Genomic DNA, 11487 nt, shown 5'->3' on the forward strand with positions numbered 1-11487 from the left:
CTGTGGGCCTTTCAGCAGACCAAGTAACCCCTTGCTAGAACCAGCGACCTTAGGTCCGAGCTTTGCTCAAACCAGATAAGCCCGCGCTCAAGCTGGTGACTTTGGGGTCTCGAACCTGGGCCCTCCGCATACCAGTCCGACGCTCTATCCACTGCGCCACCGCCCGGTCAGGCTGCCCAGGGTTCTTAATTGGAGTTTCGGGCTGAGGCCTTTTTAGCCCAACTTCTCTGCTCCAGACATTACGCAGAGTACGGCTCCACTAACCGTTCCGTCCTGCTGTGACTCAGTTTCTCTTTCCTGAGAATGCACACCGCACTCAGGACAGAACTCAAAGAGGATCTCTGTGTGTGGACGTGGAACGTCTGAAGTCGAGGGCTGGGTAGTTAAGAAACTCAAAGCCCTCCAGGCCGGCTCTCTTTCCCGCCGCAGACGGTCGCGTGGGTCTCTCCTGGTCCGGGGCCGCACCCCGTGTACCTGTCTCGGTCTTGCTGAACCAGCCCTAGGGCTCCTGCCAGTCTGTACCTCATTTTTATGGAATCGGAAAACTGCTCCCCCTCTGGGCAGGAGGCTCCCCCATATTGACCACAAGTGAAGGCAATCAGGGAACCTGCAGAGCACCGACGATGGGGTATACTGCCACTACTCTTGCCCCCTGCCACCCCTTCTTCGCTCAGCCCCCGCCTGCGAGTCTGCAACGGCTGGTGTCGAGCTCATTTCTCCCGCGGTCCAGCTGTCCACATCTGGCAGGCAGCTGGGAACCGCCCACTGCGTACTGCTGCGGACCCCGCGCCCTCTGTTGGCGAGCAGCGGCGACGCACCAGCTTTTGAGCCTGGACCTCCTGCCTCCACAGTCTGTCAGAGGTCTCCCTCCTTTTCGGTGGGTTTCGGGTTCCACCATATCGCGTCCACTGCCCTCGAGTACAATTCGCTCTCTGCCGCGCGTCGCTGCTAAACCGACTCCTTTAGGTCTTTTGTATTCCGCCGGCCACAACCTCACTGACTTTCTTCCTTCTCTGAGGGCTTAAAACCTTGTCCGGTGACTTAACCGTTCCCGAGAATCCCATCTTCTGTAGTCTTCCTGTTTTATAGCCCAAGTGCTGCGGCGCGATCTCTTGGCGCCCAACATAAAAGTCCGCAAATAGGTGAATGATTACACAGATTACTGTCCATCTGCTCAATGAAATTCCTCGCAGCGTTCTTTAAAATGAGGTGGTTGAAGTATATTTAGTGACTGAAACAGTGTTTGCTCTTTATGGGAGAAGGCACAAGATACAGTATAAAACAGCACACGGCAGGATCGCTCCTTTATTGAAACAAAAAATTATAGATATATTTTACATTTAAAAAGTCTAAAAATAGGCAGCAAAATGCTAACACATTAATTTTTGGATGATGGGTTTATGGGTGGTTTAAAATTTGTCTCTCTTATCTACATTTTTCATTTGTCTATAATGAACATGTATTGCTTGAGAACAATAATAATTAATTCCACATCTAAGATATTTTGCCCAAAATGTGAGCATCGAATTCTATATATCACTGAAATATACTAAAATTAAGAAAGAATCCTTTCAAAACTAGGAATTAGAGAGACCTGACCTCCGTGGCAAGAGCTAATATGATTATGCCATTCTGATTTCCTTCTTAAAGTCACAGTGATTGTAGTGAAAGCAGGTTTGCAACCTCTGAATCTCAGGGCTCAGGGAACACCGAGAAGTTGTTATACTTCAGTATTGCTGTGAATGGAATATCTGATTTATTTTCCATTGTACTGTATATGTATAAAGATGCTGCCATAATAACCATATAGAAAGAAATTAAGTTTCATACCCTTTTCTCAGTCTTTTAAAAAAGTTTTTATTTATTGATTTTAGCGAGAGAATAGGGGGAGAGAGAGAGAGAGAGAGAGAGAGAGATAGGACCATCAATCTGCTTTTCATGTGCCCTGACCTAGTATTGAACCAGCAACCTCAGCACTTTGGGACGATGCTCTAACCAACTGAGCTATTCAGCCAGGGCCCCTTTTCTCAATCTTAATCCTCTACAGTGTCTTTGTAACACTACACATTATTTCTTTAATTTTAAAAAGAGACCCTCATGTTTATTTTAATTTGACAAAAGAAACAGCATGGAGCCATATTTTTTATCATGTAAGTGTGCTAAGCATTTTCTCTGTAGCAAAATTAAGCTATTAATATTTTGCAGAGTTCGTATGTGCTTTTTACCCTTTTTATTGAATTTATTGGGATGACACTATAAATTATTAGCTGTCCTCTTCTATATAGTCAACTGTTTAGTGCAGAGGTCGGGAACCTATGGCTCGCGAGCCAGATGTGGCTTTTTTGATGGCTGCATCTGGCTCGCAGACAAATCTTTAATAAAAAAAATAATGTTAAAAAATATAAAACATTCTCATGTATTACAATCCATTCATTTCCTACCGCTCATGTTCATGGTTGTGGGTGGCTGGAGCCAATCACAGCTGTCCTCCGGGACAACACCAAATTTTTATTGGATAATGCGTAAAGTACACAGGTTGTTGTGTGGCTCTCACGAAATTACATTTTAAAATATGCGGTGTTCATGGCTCTCAGCCAAAAAGGTTCTCGACCCCTGGTTTAGTGCATGTATCTGATGTTACACTGCCTGGCCCACCTCATTTTCTACTGCTTCAAAATTTCATTCACCCTTTGTCTTTTGTTGTAACAGAAAACTACAATAGCACAAAGAACTTTCCCTACCCTGAAACCACTTTATAGTAAGTTGCATACATGATGCTCCATCATCCCTAATACCATAATGTATATTTCTTACAAATAACAACATTCTCTTATATAACCTAATACAATGTTCACAATCAGGAAATTAGCATTGACATGTTAATACAGTCTAACCCCCAGACCTTACTGGACTTTCATCAGTTGGCCTAATGATGAAAGGATCCAGTCCAGAGTTATTCACTGCATTTAGCTAGCATGTCTTTCCAGTCCTTTTCAGCCTGAGACAGTTTCTAAGGCTTCCTTTATTTTTATAATCGGAGCAGTTTAGGAGACTACAGATCTCTTATACGTAGAATGCCCCTCAATTTGGGTTTATCTGTTTTTCCTTACAATTAGATTTGAGTTATATATCTTTGGCAGTAATATTACAGATGAGTTTTACTCATTGCCTCATTATTTATTTTCATGCTCAAAATTCCCCAGGTTTGGCCAGCTGCCAAGCTGGCTCCTGTCACCATAATTCTTTTGAGTATTTCCTTACTTTCTGGCACAAGACATTTCTGGGCTCATCTTATACTTCCTTTGCTCCAGCCCTGCAATCAGCTTTTTCTCCAAGAGACCTTTGTTTCTTTTAATGGAGAATTATATTTAGAAGTCCTTAGATCTGGGTGCTAAGTGTATTCATTGTTCTCAGATGTCACTGTTTCCAGACTTCTCAGTGGACAGTGCTAGTAATTAAATGTATGGTTGCACACATGCATTTCTATCTATTTATCTATCTATCTATCTATCTATCTATCTATCTATCTATCTATCTATCTATCTATCTATCTACCTACCTACCTATCGATCATCTCTCTATCTATCATCTATCAATCTATGTAGAAAATCATGAGTTCACATACTTTCAATTCCAATCCAACCCCACAGGATTTATTCTAATGTTCTCCTTTTCTATTTGTGTCATTTTCTTCTCCCTTCTTGTTGGATTAACCCTTTGTAAGTAACCCATGGCCCACCACTGCTGCTATTGCCTTCACTCCCCTTGTAGACTTCATCTTCTCCCATCTTGGCCTTGATAACTTGTGTCAGCCAATGTTTCCTCTGCCTCCACATGGATGCTTTAGTTTGCTTGGCCCCACATCATGGTTTTTGAACTAAATATTCAGACAAGCAGGTGGGAAGGAAGGCTGGGAACAGTTTTATTCTCTCTTGAAGCTTTAGATGTAATTCTCAATCCTCTCTATTTAGTAAATGGCAACTGCTCTTTTAGCTATTCTTGTTGAAAACTTTGGAGTTGCTGGACTCCTTTATTTTTTTTGACACATCATATCCAAATCATCAGGAGATGACCTTGGTTCTCTTTGTTTCTATCTAGAGTTTGGTCACATGTCACCTACTTCATCATTTCTATCCTGGTCCATGTCTCCATGGTCTTTCTCTCTCTCTCTTTTCAAAATAGAGGCAAGAAGGAGAGGGGAGGAGAGAGAGAAGCATCAACTTGTTGTTCCACGTAGTTGTGCACTGATTGCTTCTCATACATGCCTTGACCATGGGTTAAGCCAGTGACCCCAGGCTCAAGCTGGCAACTTCAGGTTCAAACTGTGACCTTAGGATCATGTTGATGACTCTGGAGTTGAGCAGGCAACATGGTCTCTTGCTTTGAATGACAGCAGTTGTCTCCTGGTTGGTCCAGCTTCTGCCTTGCCTCCCCCCATCTGTTCTATACATAGCAGCCAGAGCGATCCTTTTAAAATGTGAGTCATATAATGTGTCTCTTCTACTCAAAACTCTCTGAAGTCTTCCTTTCTCAACCAAAACAAGAGCCAACCTACTAACAGTGACTTACCAGGGCCTACAAGATCTGGCTCCCAGTACCACATTCACTTTGCCTCCTCCTACTCTCTCCCTCATTCATTTTGCTTTAACACATTGGTCTCCTGGCAGTTTTTTGAACAAACCAAATTACCCTGCCTCAGGGCCTTTGCACTCATTATTCTCTCTGCTTGAAACAGGTTTCTCTCAGATAACCACATGGATGTTGCCTCTTTATTCAGGCCTTCACTGAAATATCTCCTTATAAGAGGGGCTTTTATAGATTATCCTGTCTAAAACAAGAAACAATCTCTTACCTTTACTTTGCTTTACTTTTCTTCATAGTATACATCAGTGGTAGTCATCCTGGTCCCTACCGCCCACTAGTGGGCATTCCAGCTTTCATGGTGGGTGGTAGTGGAGCAACCAATGTATAAATAAAAAAATAGATTTAACTATAGTAAGTTGTTTTATAAAGATTTATTCTGCCAAACTTAGCAAAAATCCAACATAAAGTACTTGGTAAGTAATTATTATTATATGCTTTAACTTGCTGTAACTCTGCTTTATAAATTTTATAAAGTAAATTTACTTCCCTACTTTATAAATCACCATTACTGTGGAACCGGTGGGCGGTTAGAAAATGTTACTACTTACAGAGATACAAAAGTGGGCGGTAGGTATAAAAAGGTTGACTACCCTTGGTATACATTATATATTTGATATATTTGTGTATTTGTTTACCATCTGCCCCACACTCTATAAAGGCAACTCCATGAGAGCCGAGGCGCTCTCTCTCTCTCTCTCTCTCTCTCTCTCTCTCTTGCTCTGTTTCTATGGCAAGGCGGGTACTGCATATGTAAGTAAGTACTCAACAAATATAAGTGAATGAGTGAATGAATGTCTTTGGGAATGACCACCAATCTGTCTTTGGCCCAGCCTTCCTTCCTAGGATTTTCTTGAAGTTCTGGCTCCCAGCTTAGACATGGTTTGCTATGTGCCTGTGGTTCTACAGACTAAAGCTTTACTGAGGCAGTTTCATTATCTCATGTATGTATTTCTCAATTTAAGGACTGAGACTTTGTTTTTTTTACTATTGTTGTCTCACTGTCTAAAACAGTGGCTGGCATAGAGTAGACATTTAATATTTGTTGAACAAATGAATGAATGATTACCCCTTCTAAACTAGTTCTCCCTGACTTGTTTCTCTTTGTACATCATTTTTCTATTTAATAAGGCTCAAAATTCCTGCCAACTTGGATTTCCCTTCTCTTTTCTTTTTTATATTAAATCATTGGCCAAAACCCTGCCCATTCTCGTACTTCATCAGCACCGTCAATATTGTAGCTCATCACACACCTCAAATGCTGGCTTCTCTCATTCCTGTTTTTTCCTCTTCAATCCATCTCTATCAGATTTTTCTAGTTTTCTCTTCCATGAAGTACTCTGATAATGTTATTTCTTTTGACTGAAGCTTTTAATGGGTCTTTGTACCAATCAGGGTTCTTAATTGCAAACAACATAAATGGACTCTGGTTCACTTAAGTAGAAGAGGAAGTTACTGGAATGATATCAGACAGTCATAGAATTGACAGGAAGACTCAAGAGTCAGGCTCAGGAAGTAGATAGGAACCCAGAAAAGCTAAGCAGCCCCCACCTCAGCCAGGTCTTACCCCAGGAGTAGCCTGATTAGAGGCCACTGCCCCTGGGCTCTGGGGGCCATCTTTCACACAGCCATCACCACCCTGAGATCTGGCTATTGCTGTCTCTAGGATGAATTATAAACAGTGCTCTGCTTCCTTGGGTCACTTACTGAAGATGCAGTCCTAACTGGGTTCATTGATTTGGCACACTTTTGAAGGCACAGTTTTGTGACCTACCTGCCAGGGGTCAAGGGAGCAAGTATCTGACCTCCTACTAAGATTTCCATTAAGTAGAACAGAATAGAAAACCCAGAAATAAAACCACATATATATAGTCAAATAATTTTTGATAAAGTGGCCAACAACACACAATGGAGAAAAGAAAGCCTCTTCAATAAATGGTGCTGGGAAAACTGGAAAGCCACATGCAAAAGAATGAAACTGGACTACAGTTTGTCCCCCTGTACTAAAATTAACTCAAAATGGATCAAAGATCTCAACATAAGACCTGAAACAATTAAGTACATAGAAGAAGACATAGGTACTAAACTCATAGACCTGGGTTTTAAAGAGCATTTTATGAATTTGACTCCAAAGGCAAGAGAAGTGAAGGCAAAAATCAATGAATGGGACTACATCAGACTAAGAAGTTTTTGCTCAATGCTGCAAATGGCTTTTCCAGTCTACCTGAATCATTACCAGCTAGAAGCAGCGGTCACTGGGACTTGGACATGAGCTTCAAGGTATAGAATGGTGACAACAATTCCAGTGCCATGCGGACTTTTCCTGGATGTGGACTTTTCCTGGACTCCTGCTCCCTGTGACAGCTCCTAACAGACTGAACTGTGGTTGGGTTGCATTTTTCAGGGATTTGGCATGGTGATGGGGCCAACTTGGACTTGGTGAACATGTTAAGGACACTACTCTTTTATGGATTCTTGCTGTATTGGCCAAGAGTTTTCTTAAAGGCTTTTAATCACTGTAAAAAAAATAGAAGACTGGATAAAGAAGATGGGGCACATATACACCACGGTATACTATTCAGCTAGAAGAAATGATGACATCGGATCACTTACAGCAGAATGGTGGAATCTGGATAACATTATGCAGAGTGAAATAAGTGAATCAGAAAAAAACAAGAACTGCAGGATTCTATACATTGGCGGGACATAAAAGCGAGACTAAGAGACATGGACAGGAGTGTGGTGATTACGGGGGGGGGGAGGGAAGGAGGGAGAGGGGGAGGGGGAGGGTTACAAAGAAAACTGGATAGAGGGTGACGGAGGACGATCTCTCTTTGGGTAATGGGTATGCAACAGAACTAAATGACAAGATAACCTGGAAATGTTTTCTTTGAATATATGTACCCTGATTTATTGATGTCACCCCATTAAAATAAAAATTTATTTATTAAAAAAAAAGTTTTTGCTCAGCAAGAGAAACTGATAACAAAATAAACAGACAGCCAACTAAATGGGAAATGATATTTTCAAACAACAGCTCAGATAAGGGCCTAATATCAAAACATACAAAGAACTCATAAAACTCAACAACAAACAAACAAACAATCCAATAAAAAAATGGGAAGAGGACATGAACAGACACTTCTCCCAGGAAGAAATACAGATGGCCAACAGATATATGAAAAGATGCTCATCTTCTTTAGTTATTAGAGAAATGCAAATCAAAACTGCAATGAGATACCACCTCACACCTGTTAGATTAGCTATTATTAACAAGACAGGTAATAGCAAATGTTGGAGAGGCTGTGGAGAAAAAGGAACCCTCATCCACTGTTGGTGGGAATGTAAAGTAGTACAACCATTATGGAAGAAAGTATGGTGGTTCCTCAAAAAACTGAAAATAGAACTACCTTATGACCCAGCAATCCCTCTACTGGGTATATACCCCAAAAACTCAGAAACATTGATACGTAAAGACACATGCAGCCCCATGTTCATTGCAGCATTGTTTACAGTGGCCAGGACATGGAAACAACCAAAAAGCCCATCAATAGATGACTGGATAAAGAAGATGTGGCACATATACACAATGGAATACTACTCAGCCATAAGAAATGATGACATTGGATCATTTACAGCAAAATGGTAGGATCTTGATAACGTTATACGAAGTGAAATAAGTAAATCAGAAAAAACCAGGAACTGCATTATTCCATACGTAGGTGGGACATAAAAGTGAGACTAAGAGACATTGATAAGAGTGTGGTGGTTACAGGGGGAGGGGGGAGAGGGAGAGGGAAAGGGGGAAGGGGAGGGGCACAAAGAAAACTAGATAGAAGGTGACAGAGGACAATCTGACTTTGGGTGATGGGTATGCAACATAATTGAATGACAAGATAACCTGGACATGTTATCTTTGAATACATGTATCCTGATTTATTGATGTCGCCCCATTAAAAAAATAAAATTATATATAAAAAAAGATTTCCATTAAGGAGGATTTCCAACACAGGAGATGCAGGGCAGCTGATGACCCAGTATTACCCACATACAGGTTCCTGGGCATGTCATTGAAGCCATTTAGCACCTGCCACAAATGATCATTTCTAGATTTCTTCCTGGTACACCATGCTCCACTTACAGAGGACTATATGCAGTTCTCTGAGTTGATCCTTCCTGCATTGGCTCCTTGTAGCAGCTTATCTTCAAAGATCATTGAACCAAACTTCCTGATATTCACACCTATGTATCATCTACTCCCTTTGAATCTGGGCTGGACTGGGATTCATTCTCCCTCATAGCATGCTGTTGAAGTGACGCTGCATGACTTCAAAGCGAGGTCATAAGAAGTCTTGGGGCTTCTGCCTCTGCCTTTCAGAATGTTCACTCTGGGAGAAGTCAGCCACCATGTATGAGGTCTGTCTACCTTGAGACCACCTAAATATGAGGCGATCTCATGCCATGAGGAAATCTAAACAAGACACATGGAAAGATTGTGTGCAGAGAGAAATGCCTGGCCAGTCCCCATCTGTTCCAGCCAATTCAGATAAGGTGTCAGACATGTGATTTTAAAAAGACATCTTGGACATTCAGCCCAGTTGGCCTTCAGATAACTCCAGCTGCAGCCTCCATCTGATCCCAAGTGAGAACTGCCAAGCCAAGTGTAATCAACCCATGGACTGTGAGAGATAAAATAATAAATTGTTATTTTAAGCGCCTAAATTTTGGAGTGGTGTGTTATACAGTAAAGGAAAACTGAAACAGCCCCTTTGTGTGTTGCTCTCTGGAATGTCCCCCCACGGTCCTGTTCTACCCACATACCCACTCATATCTGCACTTGTCAAAATCGCTCTGCTCAGTGCAGCACAAGGCAGAGGAGAGGCAGGCTTTGGGGTCAGTCTGTAAGAGGGAAGGGGTTGAATCTTAGTTTAGTCTCTCTATCCCTGTTACCTTAGGTAACATAATTTCTCTGGACCTCGGTTTTTACACTGCCGTATAGAAATAAAACACCTATATGCTGGAGTTATTTTGAAGAGTATATGTAAAATACCTATGGATCTGGTCTATCTTAGTCTCTTCGAATGAGTGGTCTTTAGAAGGTATCCAGGCTTCTAGACCTGCATTACATGGCCACTCCAAGGCCTAATTCTTATCATTTGTGAACTACATGGCTTTAAACAAAGCTCTTAAATATCTGAGCCTTACCCTCCTCTTATGAAGCATGAGTTGGATGATAATATCTGTGTAATGGGGCTTCTCCACTGGGATAGAAACTAGGCTGTCCCATGATGTTAGGCAACACTGCCCCCTTGAGGCAGAATGCCCAGAACCCTTAAACCCGCATGTATCAGGAATTTTTCCAAAGAAGAAAGCTATGCCCACAATTGTGATTCGGGCATGAACAGTCATGTCTAGTGGGCCAGAGGACTGTGGTGGAAGCCAAACTGCAAGGAGGAACAGCAGAAGCCCTGAGAGTTCATCACCCTGAGTGAGAAAGAGGTTTTCATGGAAGGGGAAGGGGCACACAGAACAGAGCAGAGGGACGAGTGTTATCTGGAATCATGTGGAGCTGGGTATGATCATACGTGGCTTAGCATTCCCATCCCCTACTCTGTAGGGATTTTAGAGAGAAAAGGGCGGGGGAGGAGCAGGAAGCATCAGCACGTAGTTGCTTCTCATATGTGCCTTGACTGATCAAGCCTAGGGACTGGAACTGGCAACTTCAGCATTCCAGGTCGACGCACCACCACAGGTCAGGTTACTTATGGTTTATAATCACACCTCCTACACACTGAACATTGACCAACACGTAAGGGGGGAAAGATTAGCATTTATTGTGCACTTATTTTGAAGTAGGCACTGAACACACACCCAAAGCTCACAAAGATCCTATGAAGCAAGGACAGGCGTCACTGGAGCACACATATCTCTACCATGGGGATCCTTATGAAAGGGCTGAGAAAAAGAAGCGGAAGATGCTTTCCTGCCTCAGAGATAGAGAGGTGTGCCAATGGGCACAGGCATCCACGGGCCAGTGGACATGCAGAGAGGCCAGCCATGATGGTGAGCTGTGTCGCATTTGGCAGTTAGCTCTGACCATGTGGGAGTCAACCTTACTGGATTTCTTTTTGGATTCCCACTGAGGGTGAGGAGACATAGAAATCTGGGAAGTTACAGAGGAGCACATGATGTATGATTCCAGTAGCATCCTATGCAAAAACAGTCAAATCCAATTTATGCTGTTAGAAGACAGGATAGTGGTTGCCTTTGCAGGGGGAGTAGTGACTAGAAGGAAACATAAGGGGGATTCTGGGGGCTGGCCATGTTTTTTTTTGTTGTTGTTGTTGTTGTTGTTGTTTTTTTTTGCATTTTTCTGAAGCTGGAAACGGGGAGGCAGTCAGACAGACTCCCGCATGCGCCCGACCGGGATCCACCTGGCACGCCCACCAGGGGGCGATGCTCTGCCCATCCAGGGTGTCACTCTGTCGCCACCAGAGCCACTCTAGCGCCTTGGGCAGAGGCCAAGGAGCCATCCCCAGTGCCCGGGCCATCTTTTGCTCCAATGGAGCCTCGGCTGCGGGAGGGGAAGAGAGAGACAGAGAGGAAGGAGAGGGGGAGGGGTGGAGAAGCAGATGGGCGCCTCTCCTGTGTGCCCTGGCCGGGAATCAAACCCGGGACTTCTGTACGCCAGGCCGATGCTCTACCACTGAGCCAACTGGCCAGGGCCAGGGGCTGGCAATGTTTTACATCTTCATCAGGGGACTGGTTATCCTAGTGTGTTCAATTTATCTGAACTTAAGTGCACTTGAGATTTGTGCACTTTTCTATACATTGCTTCAATAAAAC

The sequence above is a fragment of the Saccopteryx leptura genome, chromosome 7 (genome assembly GCF_036850995.1).
Source record: "Saccopteryx leptura isolate mSacLep1 chromosome 7, mSacLep1_pri_phased_curated, whole genome shotgun sequence".
NCBI classification, from domain to species: Eukaryota; Metazoa; Chordata; class Mammalia; order Chiroptera; family Emballonuridae; genus Saccopteryx; species Saccopteryx leptura.